The 16,995-nt window shown below is 28.7% G+C and overlaps 1 long non-coding RNA gene across 1 annotated transcript; it reads right to left on the bottom strand.

Moving 5' to 3' along the window:
* Positions 1-9,818: 9,818 nt before the first annotated feature.
* Positions 9,819-12,678, bottom strand: LOC140179651 (uncharacterized). Its single transcript, XR_011873391.1, has 2 exons — positions 12,011-12,678; positions 9,819-10,055 (listed from the first exon to the last, which is right to left on the bottom strand). It is a non-coding gene; the product is annotated as an uncharacterized lncRNA (long non-coding RNA).
* Between the last annotated feature and the right edge of the window lie 4,317 nt (positions 12,679-16,995).

The following is a 16,995-nucleotide window of genomic DNA, read 5'->3' as shown; positions in this document are numbered from 1 at the left end:
TTATTGGTAATATAGCATTGCTATTTACATAGTTACTATAGCGAATTCATCTGGTGTAAATATATCCATTTTGACGCATAGAGATGATAATGTATAACAATATTCAAAATATATTATTTTTAAATTGATGATTAAATTTTATTCTATTTATGTTATTTCTTGAATGCTAGTGTTGGACTGAGGTAATCTTTCCTGCCTTCCTGGCACTTTCTCTGTCCCGCAAGTAAGAATATGTCCCGCAGACCAAAAGTTTTCGCATACGTTAATAGTTAAGGAAAATATAGGAAATACTGATGTTTTAATTATTTTAATCGTTGATTTGAATTATAAAAAATATATATAATATATATTAATTAAAATTAATGATTAAAATAATTGGAATACTGATATTTTTTAGTACATTTGAAATTTTTTTAATAGTTAATATCTATTCTATTATATAAAAATCGGATTTTTGTACACAATAATGGAGTTAACGTGGTATATTTTTTAGAGTATTTTTTGATTTATTTTTTTAACTTATTAAATATAAGTTATTATGGTAAATTAATTATAGCAACTAATTAATTTGATTATATATTTAAATATCACAGTTTATTATAATTTATATCAAATAATTAATTATTAAAAGTATTTTTTAATTTATTTCTTTTAACTCATTAAATATAATTTATTACAGTAAATTAATTATATCAATTAATTGATTTAATTAGATATTTAAATATCACACAATTTATTATAATTTATATCAATTAATTAATTATAATTTATTATATCGATTATTTTAATTTATTAATTTATAAGGTGCATATTAAAATAGATAATTTGTTATTTATTCTAATTGAATATATAATAAACATAGATTAATTTAGTTAAAAAAATCATTGTCTTCTAAGAGAGTATTTCTCTATTTGTCTTTTTAATTCATTAAATTTAATAAACTATTTCTTGATTTATTTTTTGAATTCAATAAATTAAATCAAATCAAATCAAATATACTAATTATTTGTATTAACTAATTGATTTGATTAATTCTTAAAAATATTTTTATTTGATTTGTTTTATTTATTTAAATATATTAATTATAACTAATCCATTATTTAATTTTATTAGGATAAATTTTAAATTCTATTTCTAATATAAAAATACAAAATTTTATTCTTTCTATTTTTTATTTTATCCTTATAAAAAGTCATATATATTAGAAGAGGATCTTATTTTTTTATCAATTACTCTTTTATTTGGTAGTTTTTACAATAATTTTTTTTCTTCCTATGAGATGTCGTGGCAAGAAGGCAACTATCGACTTATCGTAGATACAAGCCACCAGACCCTACAACTTCCACTCAGAACTATATATAATATGTTAACGATGAAGTATTCATGGACCATGGTTGACAAATTCTCAAATTGGAGTTTATGAAAAGCCTGTTCCTGACAATTTTAACGTGGACTATGAACACTAAAAATGTGTTGAGATAGAAATTTAATGGCCAAATATTCAAAATGTTATGGATATAAGATCAATCTACAGAGTGTAAGAAAAATCATCTTTAAAATGTTAATCCAAATTATATAAATCTATCATTGTCACTATCTTTGTTTTATAATTATTTTTTGGTCTCCAGGTTTGTTGCAGTTATAAAAGATTTGAATATTTAGGTCATGAATGTGGTTTCAGACTTTCAGTAGATACTCCAGATACACTTCCTATTATATATGAACACGGTCGTTTTGGCATGTATCACGATTGGTATAAATCATTTAGCACTTATCCTAGGTCCTACGATTTTCTCCATGCAGATTATCTGTTTTCAAGACTCAAGAAAATGTGTGTATAATTATTTCATTTTTCATTCATCAAAACCAATAGTTTGTCAGATCATATCAACAGACAATAATTATCTGTGTCATTTTGCTAATATATTATTGGTCTCTTAGGTGCAATTTTTAAATTGTTGTGGCTGAGCTTGATCAAATTCTGAGACTCGAAAGTATGCTTATTGTTCGAGACACTGCTGAGGTAATTAATGAGCTTGAGAGCATGGTGAAGTCTATGAATTGGGAGATTTGCATGACTTACACTAAAGAAAATGAGGGCTTTAATTTAGGTGTTTGAAAGTCTACGTGACGGCCTACAAAGATTGTAACGCTCGAATATGTTGTTAATTGATAAAATGGATAGGTGAATTTGAATTATGGCTTAGAAAAATTCTTATGTAATTGTACTTCAACATTTATCTATGTATCATAGTAGTTAGACTTTCATGTATTTGTCTTTTTTCTTTTTTTTTTTCATTTGATTATTGATTTCGATCTCCATTTAGAGGTTGGTATATTTTGTTATGAGATGGTGATATAGATAAAGAAATTTCATCAAATTCTTAAAAATGTAGAGGTCTCGCCTTAAAAGCCAAATAATTAAGATTTTGAACTGTTGTATAATAAAGTAGATAGTATTTATGTAATTGAATATTTCTAAAGGAACAATATATTGAGGAACATAGACTAAAAAAAGTTAGAAGAATTAACATTATTAGTATAGAAATTAAAAAAAATTATTAAATTATACAGTTTAAAAATAAAGCCATTTAAATTTATAGTTAAATTTTTTCAATTTATATTTATAATCCAAACTTATCAATAGTTTATAATATGATTTCACAAGTTATAAAATGTGATATTAGCCATTGTTATATATATAAAAAATGTGACTCATTTAGTATTTAAATATTTTATTTTTTATTAATATTATTATAATAAGATACATGTAATTTTATGAGAATGATATAACCTGAACTTTGGTTATCTAAGAATTGACTAAGTGGCTGGTATAATTCCACGTTATGAACCTACGAATACTAGCAATTGGAATGATATAAAAAAAAAAAAAAAAACAAGAAAATAGATATTTGTAGAGATTAATCGCGATTTGGGACTTAATAGAAATATGTCAAATGTTCATGGGTGGGATTGTGGGAACCTATCAACATGAAATGGACGGGACGGGGACATAGTTACCCTCTCCATAAGACCTCTTAAAACAACGCGAATATAAAATTACCGATTTTTTCTAAGATATATATATTCTTGAATTTAGTAACCTTAATTCTTGCCTCCAATTCGAACACTTTTTTTAGACACATCTTTAGTCTTGATTTTGCATTTCTCTCTAACTCACTTTTTCTGCCTCTTAAATTTGTCGCTACACCGCTCAGTTTCGTTGCAAAAAATTATGTTATGTAATTTGTTGGAAGATATTTTTATATTTTTTTTTGAAATGTTATTTATTATAATGAATATATTATGAATTGTGTTGAATTATATTGAATTAATTATTTTATTATTATTATATTATAATTTTTTTATTTAAAAGAAAATTTAAAAAATATCTATAGATAACTGTGGGTATCTGCATTTCTTAAGGGGATAATTAAAGAGGAACTTGCGACGAAAATGGAGAGGGGATGGAGGATATTTTTTTAAAATAGGAGCAAAGAACGGGAATGAAAGTCTGCCGCGTCCACACGAGCATCCATTACCATCTCTAACTAACAACGAAAATTCAATTTGAGCCGATTTGAGATGGGACATGTGGACTTCATCTGCATTGAGTCCCAAGATAATGAACCTAATTCGGATTTAGAATCCAGACAATGGACCTAGGTTGATCTTGCTCACTTGAGTTAATGTTTTGAGTTATTGTTGCAAAACATACTATACTATTAAATATTATTATATTTAATATATATAAAGGTTAGATATGCTCACAAAAAATTTTTTAATCAAACTAAAACATTTTAATTATATTTTTTCTCTTTTAGTCTAAATATTATTTACTAATGCAATAAAATAAACAAATAATAATAATAATAATAAGAGTAAAACCCCTCCCCAATCCCTAACCATTTACGAAATTGACATGACGCTCCCTCACCATTAGAAATTAACAACGCGGTCCTTAACCATTCTCTCCGTGTGACCAAAAGGACCCTCTTACCGGTACTTTCGGTTAAGAGGATCTTTTCGGTCACACGGAGAGAATGGATAAGGACCGTGTTGTTATTTTCTAATGGTGAGAGGACCGGGGGAGATTTTACTTAAAATTAGAAAATAAATATAAAAAAAAGCATTGTTTTAAGTTTTGCATATAATGCATTCTGCCATATTTTACATGTGGACGGAGAGCAAACAACGTTAAACTTAATAGATAGCACGAAATCATTAACAACGAGACTTAACATAAAAGTGATAATTATTTGGGTTGATTAAACATTATTATGTCTTGGATTCAAGGTTTTAAGAATGACATTTATGTTCTATATTGTTGAACCTAAATAAAAAAAAGTTAGTCCAAGATTATTATTCCATACACCTTTTTCTAGAAAAATTAAACTACTTTTCTTATTAGTGGAATTAAATTCATCAACCATAATTTAATAGTAGGGTTACACGTAGAGACTAAATATTCTTTTTAAATTTTTAGAAGTGATATTTGTTTCATTCAAATATTCGTGATATGACGAATTAATTTTAATTTAATTTTACGTATTTTAATTTTGTTTATTTAGTTAGTAATTTGAATTTTATGTCAGAAGATTTAGAGTTTTCTTTATTTAACCTAAAGTTGAGTGAGTTTCTTCGATTTAATTTTCAAACCAGTGAACAAATTAGATTGAGGTATTTCTTTCTTGTTGCATCAAGAAATTGAATATAAAGAGAATCAGTTGATTTTTTATTCAATTTCTTGATGCAACGAGAAAGAAATACCTCAATCTAATTTGTTCACTGGTTTAGAATTAAATCGAAGAAACTCACTCAATTTTAGGTTAAATAAAGAAAACTCTAAATCTTCTGACATAAAATTCAAATTAGTAACTAAATAGACAAAATTAAAATACGTAAAATTAAATTAAAATTAATTCGTCATATCACGAACATTTGAATGAAACAAATATCACTTCTAAAAATCTAAAAAGAATATTTAGTCTCTACGTGTAATCCTATTATTAAAATATTTAGTCCCTAATCATCTAGAAAAGGACTTGGCGCCCCCTGACTATTAGAAAATAATAACACCATTCTCTCGTGTGACTGAAAGGACCCTCTTGTCGGTTTTCAGGTAAAAAGTAACCGGAAGTACCGGTAAGAGGGTCTTTTTAGTCACATGGAGAGAATGGTTAAGGACCGCGTTGTTAATTTCTAATGATAAGGAGGCGCCAGGTCAATTTCGTAAATGGTTAGAGACCGGGGAGGGGTTTTACTGTAATAATAATAATAATAATAATAATAATAATAATAATAATAATAATAATAATAATAATAATAATAATAATAATAATAATAATAATCACTCACATAATAATTAAAATGACATCGTAATATATACATGATACTATATATATTAAATATTATTATATATAAAAAAACAATTTTAATAAAGTTAATTTATGTGTAAATTAACTAATGTTTATAATAACATATGATTTATTACATAATTTTTTCTCTATTTATATTATTAATATACGAAATAAACAACTTAAGCTAGAACAATAAATATAATATAAATATCCACTTATTTATTAGTATTAAAAAATATATATAAATAGTAGAAATATGATTTTTTTTTGTAGAAAAATAATAATAAAAGTTATTAATTAAGTTAATTACGTAATAAAAAATTATAAATAATCTTTTAAATAATAATAGAAGAATAAGACCACTATTTTCACATACTACAATATTTATAAAAAAAATTTGGATAATAAATCAATCCTCAATAAATTATACATTAATCTTATCAAAAAATAAATAAATTATACATTAGATATTATTATTTGTGTACTAATATATATATATATATATATATATATATATATATATATATATATATATATATATTATCAATTATTAAGTTATAATTAATTTCTAACCCAATTTTTGTTAATTAAAATTTAAATGATTGAAATTATTAAATACCGAATATTTTGTACTTAACTAATTTTATTTTTGTTATTAAAATTTAAAAAAGGTGAGTTGTTAATTAATTTTAAAGTAAAATTTAAATTTGTGTAAAAAAAATTTTTTATTTTATTTGATTGACCAAAATTAATTTTAAAATAAAAAATTATTTTATACATCATATTATAAGATAGTGTAGTCATTCATTTTTTTTAACGATAATTATTGCGAAATAAACTGGTATAAAAATGGGAGAAAAAATGGGAAAATTATTTTATTCATCATATTATGATTTTTTCACACAAATTAATACTCAACGATAGTGTTTTAGTAATATTACTAAGGAATATTAATCAATCTAATAGCTTTTGTAAAGAAATAAGTTTATATATAAGTTTAAAAACTTGAAAATCATATCATAAAATATGAAATATTAACCGATAACAACGTTGATCATATTGTTTTGACTTCATGAATGAATATGATACCAATAAATAAAGTTGTCATATTTAAATTTCGACAAAGACAAATCTCCACAAGTATTGCTATCAATGATAATTGTTCTACTTTCAAGACAAATACTATTTTTTTCCCCGTATTTTTCAACTCGGCAAGTCGAGAATTAATCCACCACGGATTGAAACTCTATTTATCAAGGGTCTGTTGCTAGCCAATGAGTTGTTATATACATAAGCGAGATTCAAAAATACTTCCATAAATAGATGAGTGAGATAACTACTCAACCAACTCAAATTGATTAAAATAAATACTAATTATTTTTAATATTTTTAACATTAAAAACTGTTAACCTTTGATTTTAATTATAACTTTATAAAATATTTATAGTAATAATTGTTATATGTTTTTTGTTTAATTTTTTAATAAAAGCTTCATATATTTTTATTAATTATTTCGTGCACTGCATGAGAACACTGTCAAATAAAATGGTGTAAGAAATTAAAAGAAAATGTATTTAGTAATTTAGTAAAATAATAATTCATTTTACAATAGAATAAATTATATATCCAATAACAAAAATTTTTATTAGTTTCTCTTCCCACAAACTGATACTCAACAGTGGTGTTCCAGTAATGTTATTAAGGAATATTAACTAACTTAATTGCTTTTGTAATGGCATAAGTCTGAGTTTGAAAACTTAAAAATCATATCATAAAATGTGAAATTTTAACAGGTAACAATATTGATGATATTGTTTTGACTTCAAGAATGAATATGATGCTAACAAATAAAATTATTGCAGATAAATTTTAACAAAAATAAATCTCCATAAATATTGTTATCAATGAGAAATTATTCTACTTAAAAAATCTATTTATTTTCTATGGTGTTTTTTTAACTGGACAGATCGAGAACTAATCCACTACGTGCGTATAGTGGCAGTGATGCGGATTTTTGCCTTACCCGACCCTGCCCGCCGTCCTTAAACTTCTCAACTACTCGCTCCACCTATACCTGCGGATAGTAAAATATTGTACCCTAACCCTTTCCTGTGAGTAGTAAAATGTTGTACCCTAATCCTTTCCCTGCAAGTATCCTCCCCACTCTTACCCATCCTATAACAATTAAACAATACTTTAAAATTTACATATTCATACCTAAATTAAGATTAAAAAAAATTAAAATTTATACATAAATTAAACTACAAACATAAAATTCATATAATGTCAAATAACATGAAATAAACAAAATTAATGTCCGATCATTACAAATTTAACATGAAGTGTATTAGCATTACTATTAATGTCAATCTCAATATCATTAGGAGCAACACTGTTGTTTTGTGCGTCCTCTCTAACATTACTAGCCATGAAATAATCTTAAAGCACCTATATTAAAAAAAATTAAAAAATCTAAACAAACCATATATAAAGTACTTATTGAAAAAATTGAGCAAACAATTACAACATCAGTAGTTAGATCTATTGCACATATATAAATCAACCAAAATCACAAAAGTTCTAATTCTCAATCAACGTATATAAACTATTGCAACATACTAACATCAGTAATTAGAACCCAAAGTTAATAACGATTTAAAATAAAAAATACAAAATGAACTTTATGTAATGAGAACATTCATACTTCAATAAAGAATCAATCATGAAACATATTTATTTTTATATAAAATAATCTTAGAATCAATCATGAAAAATATTAGTATATAATATGGACAGAAATCATTGAAATATAGATTAGACCCACTGCACATATATAAACAAAATTGCAACACAAATTCACAACTTCATCAATAAAATTACAACACAAACTCACAACTTCACCAAGTAGAGATTCAATGAAATACAGATTCAGTCATTCATAACGTGTGAGAGAGAGAGGGGAACTTATCTGCGGACAGATAAATAGAGGAGGAAGACAGCGACACGCTCGGGAGGAAGGGCCTCTGGTAACAGACTCACACAAAGCTGCGACCAAGTGATGAGACTGTGGAAAAAGAAAAGAATAACTTAACAGACTCACAATGTGATGGGAGAGGGGGAGAGAAATTTACCTAAAAAAAAGGGTCTCAATAGGAGGAAGGCGGCAACAGGCTTAAGGAATTTACCTAGAGAAAAAGGGGCTCATCAGGAAGCAGTGACGGATCCAGAAAATTTTGATAGTGGGGGCAAAATTTATATAACATGATAATAATTTTTATAATAAAAATAATATGTATATATAAAAAATTAAATACTAAATTATCTATTAAACACTATATATCTATGTATAAATACATGTATTGTTTAACTTATTTTCAATGTGTATTTTATATTTTAATATATATTTTATATAGATAATTATTTTTTATGTACATATAGCATAATTATTGTTATGATTATATTTTGTTATTGTAAAATATGATTAGCCTTCAAAATATCTAATATATAAATTAAAACACTAAAATAGTAATTTAAATAATAATAATATATAATTTAAAATTCTATTCTTTTAGGTTTTATATTTTTAAAAAATTAAGTATTTTTTTTCTCAACACTACCATCAAAATTTCTCTCTTTCCATATATATTACTAAACAATTATTTAAAAATTCACTTCCCAACACAATTAGAAGCTGACCCTTATTGATATTCATAGTTAAAAAAAGTTCTTTCAATTAATATAGTTGCTACGCAAAAATTAAAGCTAATTCGAAAAGAAGATAAATAATATTATTTTGACTTGATTTTTAAAAAAGAACACTAATTTTGTTTAAATTTGAGAAGTGATCATTCTAACGAATATCTAATATAAAATTTTTAAATTGATGATTAAGTATCAAAAGTTGAGTAAAAAATTATTGTGGGGTCAAATTTAATAATCTAATGGGGGCAAATAAATATTATCATATACTACTCAAAAAAATTTCAAATTGTAGTGGGGGCGCTTGTCCCCATACCACTGCACTTGCATCCGTCCCTGTCAGGAAGGTAGTGATGGGCTCAACAACGACGATGACAGGCTCAGCAGCGGCAACGACGAGAGCTATGAAGGTAGGCAGTGACAGGGTCAGTAGTGAGACGACAGAAGTCGTGACGACAATGAGAGCTGTGAGGTTTTCTGTAGAGAAGCCGAGAAGAAGAAGATTCTGGGTGAGGATGACTGAGTCTCTCTGGCGTGGCTATGGAGTATGGACTCAGACTAATCATTGAATCTGTTATGTGAGGCAAATTCTAATCCATAAAAGGTGTTTATATGTATATACCCTGGGGTGGGTATGTAATACCCTCACTATCAGAAGTCACGCTTCCGGCTGCGCCACTCTAATAGGAAGAAGTATTACGACTACTTTACATACTAAATACTAAAATAGGAGCCTGTGACTCGACACTGTATCGCTGATTTCTTTGAAAACCGGAAATAAATACTTTATCTTAAGAAAAATACAAGCAGGCATAGATTCATATACAAAACTCCTTACATAATAACTCATAATATAATATACATATAAAACATACAACTCCTATCCCTCTTACAAATTTGTAATAACAAAGACGAGGGAAGAAAATAATCTAATTAATACAATAACATATAAACCAAACACAGTATAACTCTCCTTAATGCCTCTTCATTTGGTTCCTGAAAAGGGTAAAGCTGTAGGGGGTGAGAACCTAACCACACGGTCTCACCACCGGAGTTTCAAAGTTGTCATAGAAAGATATTTAATAAGAAATACTATTTTCAAGCTCAATGATTATCATTGCCTTATGAATCTTTTAAAAACCAGTAGGTAATCGTTCAAAACTTTTTCAAAACAACAAGATTTAATCTTTCCGAAATTCGAAACTTTTCCTTTCTTATAAGAAAATCTCAATCAGAAACCAACCACGCAATCAAACAACACAATCATTAATTCAACACCAAGGTTCATTCTCAAATGTAGCACGCAAGGACAAACACAGGCAAGACAGACAAGGAAAGCACAAGTAGGTAGCAGTTACAGCAAATAGTTCAAGTAGCAGTTAAGAACAGTTTAGCAATTAGGCAAACCAAAACAAGTTCAAACCCAAGCAAAGCATACAAATTCATATGATGCATGCCTGTCCTATGGCTGATGAGGCTCATCTGTCGGTTATCCAGCCAACCCGACAAGTCTGAATTGTCCTTAGACTGTCCCCCGACGTGCATCCCCAAGAGTCTATGCATAGCTTTTTTCTCAAATAATCAATATTGCTCAATGGGGGTAACATTCCTGGGAATTTATATAGTGCCCGGTCACACTTACGTCGTAGGGTCATCAGAGTATCGAGTTTTCAACCTGGTACACGTGGTGGCAAGCCATGGTACTTTATCCAGGGAACCTCGTATCTCAGATAATTCAAATTCATAAGCCACATGAGTAATTCAAAGATCATATTTCAACATTCTCAACATCATCATCATTCATCAACTCAAATCTCATTTCCAATTTCATTCAAAACCCATGTTTCAAAGAAAATCCTCATCATCCTTCTTTCCATTCCGTTCATTAACAATTCCAATTCAAGACATAATTCCTTCTTTTAAATAAATCAATCTTAAAATATATAACGTTTAAAACCAAATCTTTTTAGATAATTACTTCAAACGAAACTTTCAATTTTATAAAATTTCGGCAGCATCTCCTCTAAAACTCGGACTTTGCCACCCTTTTCGGGTTCCAACCAAACCAAAACAAACACCTGTTAATCATTCAAATCACTTCCAATAATAATTTTCACAACAACCACACTCAACACAAGGAAATTGCAAAATCCAGAATTCAATCAACCAATCCTATAAATCGCAATCCAAATCAACCTCATTCAACAGCATTAGTCAATAATTAAGAATTCTCGGTTTTCTCAAACAGTTTCAAACCAAACCGTTCCTCAAACCCTGTTCGAACCATTTCTAAAATAGTAAATTATTCTTAATAAACAAACCGTTTTCAAATATCAAGTCCTTTCTAAATTTGTTTTTAAAATCAAATTCCGATATCAAATCGGGTTCAATATCAAATCAAATTTCAATACTAAACATTTCCTAAAATCGAATCGTTTCCAAAATTAAACTAAATGCCATTATTAAATCTCTTCCAATAACTCTAGAAAAACTACTTTAACAACATCAGTCAACTAATCAGAATATTCAACGTTCTCAATCGATCAATCAATCAATATAACTAATAACCTCATTCATCCAAAACAACTCAATTCAATTCATAAGACTTACGAAATCACCAAAAATGTATTCTACGCATTAATATCGATTTATAACAACTCTGGAAAGTAAACAAGTTTAAGAAAAGCGCCCCTATCTCAATGTCTCAATCGTAGAATTTAACTCAATAATCCCCTTTATCCCCAATTCATGGCCGTAGCAACGATCTTAGCAGTTCCATTATCAATTATGACTTTGCAATAGATAAATCGACAGTGGCTAGAATGAAAACATAGTTCTGTAATTAGAGTAAAGGTAGCACAAGGAAACCAAATAGCAGTAGAACAAAGGCAGAAACATTATAAATTTCAGAATTAAAGGAGTTGAAATCAAAATAGGAAGAATAGTGCTACCCGAGACAACAACAGCGGCGACTCCTTCTAGGCTTGACGGTGAGGTTTACAACAAAATCTTCAAATGCTTACCTCGGTTCATTTTCACAGTGGTGGCGAGCTCCCACAGCGACGATGGCTAGGGCTCTCGTGGCGATAGTTCCTTCAACGGCGGCGGTGGAGCATCCTTCGACGGCGATGGCTAAGAGAACACCCACCACCACGCGTTCTTCTCCTCCTCTGTTCGTTCACGACTCTGGTGGCGGCTCGTGGATGGACCGGCAGTGACGGCTTGGTGACGACGAAAGCTACTTCTTCCTTGCGCTCAGCCATCTCAACGGCGACTAGGCAAGGCGCGGCGACAGCGGCGGCCTTCACGCCTGCGACCGTGACAACGATGGTGACGCTCCTCTCTCTCCTGAGCTCTCTCTCTTCGCGGCTCTGATCCCTTTGGCGACGCGACGGCAGCGACTGTGGGCTCCTCGCCGGAGCCGTTCCTCCTCTCTTCTCCCTCGATACCTCTTTCTCCCTTCCCTATCTTTCTTTCTTCAAGCTTCCCCTGTTTTCCCCCTTTCTATTCTTTCCCTTTCTTTCTTTTTTTCTTCCCTGATTTCCCTGTCCCCACTTCGTTCTTCCCTTTCTTTTGTTTCTTTTTTTTTCTTTTTTCTACCGTGTGTCTGTGATAAGGAAAATGTTAGTGGCGGCTAGGGTTGGGTACAAGAGAATTAGGATTTTGTGTTTAATTTAATCAAATTAGGATATAGAATATTAATTTGAAATCTAATTTGATCTTTAAAATTATTTTAAAAATATTATTTGTGATATAAAAATACTAATTGATTTTTAATAAATTACTCTAATTAAAAATTCATGATAATATAATTAATTTTTCTTTAACTTAAAGTATTAAATGATATAAATTAAATTATCTAAAATCAAATCATATAAAATTCTTATTATTTCATAACTACCAATTTTATAATTTAAATATAGAAAATAATTCAATAATTATAAAATTAGACAAAATTCTAATTTAATTAGTCAAACCTTATTATTTTCGAATTTCCAGAACTTTAAATCATAAATAGAAAAATAATCTATAGGTATAGAGTTTGGATAAAAACCTTAATTTATTTTAAGTCCAATTAATTACCTTTAATTATTTTCAATAAAAATAATTTCTGAAATTAAAACCATAAATAAATATATAATTTGAGATTGATTCAAAATAGAACTTTTCAAAAGTCTTGGGTCTTACAGGGTACACCTTAAACCTGACCCATTTTGTCCCGCTCGAACACTCGCCCTGAACGAAACCTGCCTCGCCTCGGCTCGAGTTATTATTTGTCTTGACCGGATAGGGACGGGTCGGGTACTCACGGGTTTTAGTACTCTTGCAAAATCTAACCACATATTGATATTCCATTTATTAAGGGTCAATCACTTACCAATTGATGGCACGCAAAGCGAGATTCGAACATCCTAATACTTTCTTAAGCGGATGAGTGAGATGGTCACTCAACAAACTAAATCAATTAAGACAAATATTAATTATTTTTAATATTAAAAATCCTTATATTTTGATTTTAATTATAATAACTTTATAAAATATTTATAATAATTATTATTATATATATTTTTATTTAATTTTCTTTAATAAAAGTCTTTATATAGTTTTATATATTATCTCGTATAAGGTACAAGAACATACACTAGCTTAATTTAAAAATATAAAAATTAATAAATTTTAAATATTTAAAATTTATTAGAAAAAAATTCAACAAAAATTCGGGATAAAGTGATAATTACCGAAAAAAAATAGCCTTTTGGTGGGGATGATGAAATGACACTGTGATCAAATTTCAAGAGAAACATATCGTCAATTGAAAAGAAAAGAGAAGATAACGTGAATCATGGAGCTTTGGCAGAAGAATAATTTATCAATAATCATTGTATATGTCACAAGAGGTAATTTACCCTTTATTTTAGAAAGGGTAGAATAGAATTCACCTATTTATTATATTAATATTTTTATAATAAATTCTTAAATATACGGTATAAATTATACAAAATATACATATAATTTGGTTTGAACTTTTTTATTTAATATTAATTTTTTTAAAATAATCTAGTTTGGATTGGATTTAAAATTTGAAATTTGAATTTTTTTTTTTTTTTGCACAACCCTCGCTATAATAAGTATAACCTAATTAATAAATTATTCAATTTTAAAAATATTATTTATTATGAAAATAAGTGAATGGTTCTTGGCATAATTTTTCAAAAAGATAACTACTAATTTAGAACTCGAAAAATTTAAAAGATGACAAAAAATTCCTGAAAAATATTATTGACAAAAAAAATCCTAAAAGATGAATAATTTTAAAGAAAGTGATCTACCATCAATTAAATTAATTGAAGTTAACATTAAACGCTGATGTGATAGTTAATAATAATTATAATCATTATAAAAATTACCAATATTTTTTATTTTTATAATTTAAAAAATATTTAATTTCAATTTTTTTTAAAACTCTCATATCTTCTTTTTCATCATCATCATCCAATCTTTTTTTCTTCTTCTTCAATCTTCTCACACTCCTAACTCCCTCAGCAATCCATCTCATCCTTCTTCACTTACAAAAACAAATTCAAATTCAAATTTTAAATCACAACAACAAATTTAAATCTCAAATCACAGCAAAAAATTCAAATTCAAATTCCAGCATCAAAATTATAATATCCATTAAAAAAATCAGAGAAAAAGAACAAAAAATAGAGAAAAAAAAAAAAGAAGAGAAAATAAGGAGGAAGAAGGAGGACGGCATCACTGCTACTACTAAAACGGTTACAGAGCTCGAAGCTTCTAGTTTAATCGGTTGAGAAATAGAGAATTCAACAACAGCTAGCATGGGCATAGAAAAAGACAATGTTGCTGAAACCACGGATGAAAAGGTAACGGTTAAGGAGTTGGACAATATTGTTAAAGCGAAGTGGAGAAGGAAGTTGATTAAAAGAAAAGGAGAAAAGCGGGGGCAACAGCAACAAAAGGAATAAAGAGGGTGAACATATTTGATTTGATAGTTGCAAATGAAGGAGGAGTAAGCAGATGACTCAAGGGATGGACGGAACTGAGGATAAAAAGGTGACAGTTAAGGAGTTGGACGACGTTGTTAATGCGAGGTGGAGATGAAAGTTTATCAGAAAAAAAGGGAAAAAGCGGGGGCAATAGCAACAAAGGAAATGAAGAGGGTAGACATATTTGATTTGACGGTTGTAAGTGAAGGAAGAGGAGACAGATGACTGATGATTGGACTTTTGACGGTTTAGAATTTCACAAATGAAAGCTCGTTGCAATATAGTTTCTAAACCAACAATAGTCCTTTCATACAAAAATTTGTTTGTCACAAGTACAAACCCCTAAATTTATAAACCGAAGTATTGAATCTCGGGTCGTTCTCCCTAGGAATTGCAACAAAGTGTCTTGTTATTGGTTATGAAATATCTTTGGGAGTTTTTGAGATAGGAGACAAGAAATGTAAAATGCAATGAAAATAAACTAACAACTATGAAAAGCTCTTGGCAAGGTTATGAGAATTGGAAGTCATATCCTCATTATCCTCCTTAATTGTGATGAGAATTGTCCATTGCTACCACTTAGTTAACCTCTAACCATGGAGAAAAGTCAAGTGGATGAATCAACTTGATTCCACAAGTCCTAGCCAACTCCCTAGGAAAAGACTAGCGTTAGTGGTATCCAAATCAATTAGCAACTTCTAATTGTCAATCAACAAAGGAATTAGATAATTCAAGAGTCACTAATTACTCTACCAAAGCCAAGAGGAACAAAATCTACACTAAAATCCAACCAAGCATTTCATCAAATACTTGGAAGGCATAAAAGGAAGCATAGTAAATTGATAACAAAAATAGAATCTAACAACAATAGAATGTAAGAAATCAACAACAACAATCAAAGAAAAAAAACAATTATTATGAATTACCTCAAATTGCATTAAAAGAAAATAGAATGAACAAAAGTAGATCTACAAACAAAATAGGAGAAAGTAATAACAACAATGGAAGAATGATGAATGTAATAACAAGAAATTAAGAAGAAGAGGTAGAAGAGAGCATGAATTGAAACCTAGATCTAAGAACTAATCCTAATTCTAATCCTAGAGAGAAGTGAGAGCTTCTCTCTCTAGAAACTAACTCTAACTACTTCTAAAACTTAAACTATAACTAATGATTAAAAAGTATGTTAATTTTTCTTCAATCCTTGACTTAAATAGCATCATAAATGAGTTGGATTGGACCCACAAGGCTTCTAAAATCGCTGGCCACGTATTGCTTTAAGTGGATCATATGGCAGCAACGACGCGTGCGCGTACAGTGCGCGTACGCGTCACCATACGTGTAGCAACTATGAAAAATCTTATATCGTTTTGAAGCCCCGGATGTTAGCTTTCCAATGCAACTGAAACCGCATCATTTGAATTTCTGTAGCTCAAATTATGGTCGTTTAAGTGCGAAGAGGTCGGCTTGACAGATTTTGCGATTCCTTCATTTCTTCATGAGTTCTCCATTTTTACATGCTTTTCCTTCATTCCCTTGATCCAATCTTTGCCTCCTAAATCTGAAATCACTTGACAAACACATCAAGGCACCTAATGGAATCAAGGTAAATTAAGTTTAGCTATTTTAAGTCCTAAAAAGTATGTTTTCACTCTTAAGCACAATTAAAGGAGAAGTTATAAAACCATGATATTTCATTGGATAAATGTGAGAAAAGGTTATCAAAATGCTCTAAATTCATCACAAGATAATCCCTACAAATGAGGTTTATCAATGACTCAAGGGATTGGGGATGTGAGGAGATTGGGAAAGAAGAAGAAGGGGGTGTGAGGAGATTGGAAAAGAAGAAAGTTTTAAAAAAAGGATCAAGATTTTAGAAAATTGAAAAATGGAGAATTTTTAAAATTATAAAAGTTAAAAGTACGAGT

The sequence above is a fragment of the Arachis hypogaea genome, chromosome 15, assembly GCF_003086295.3.
Source record: "Arachis hypogaea cultivar Tifrunner chromosome 15, arahy.Tifrunner.gnm2.J5K5, whole genome shotgun sequence".
Classification (NCBI taxonomy): Eukaryota; Viridiplantae; Streptophyta; class Magnoliopsida; order Fabales; family Fabaceae; genus Arachis; species Arachis hypogaea.
Note: the sequence above shows the minus strand (reverse complement) of the source record. Positions and strands in the feature narration are given on the sequence as shown.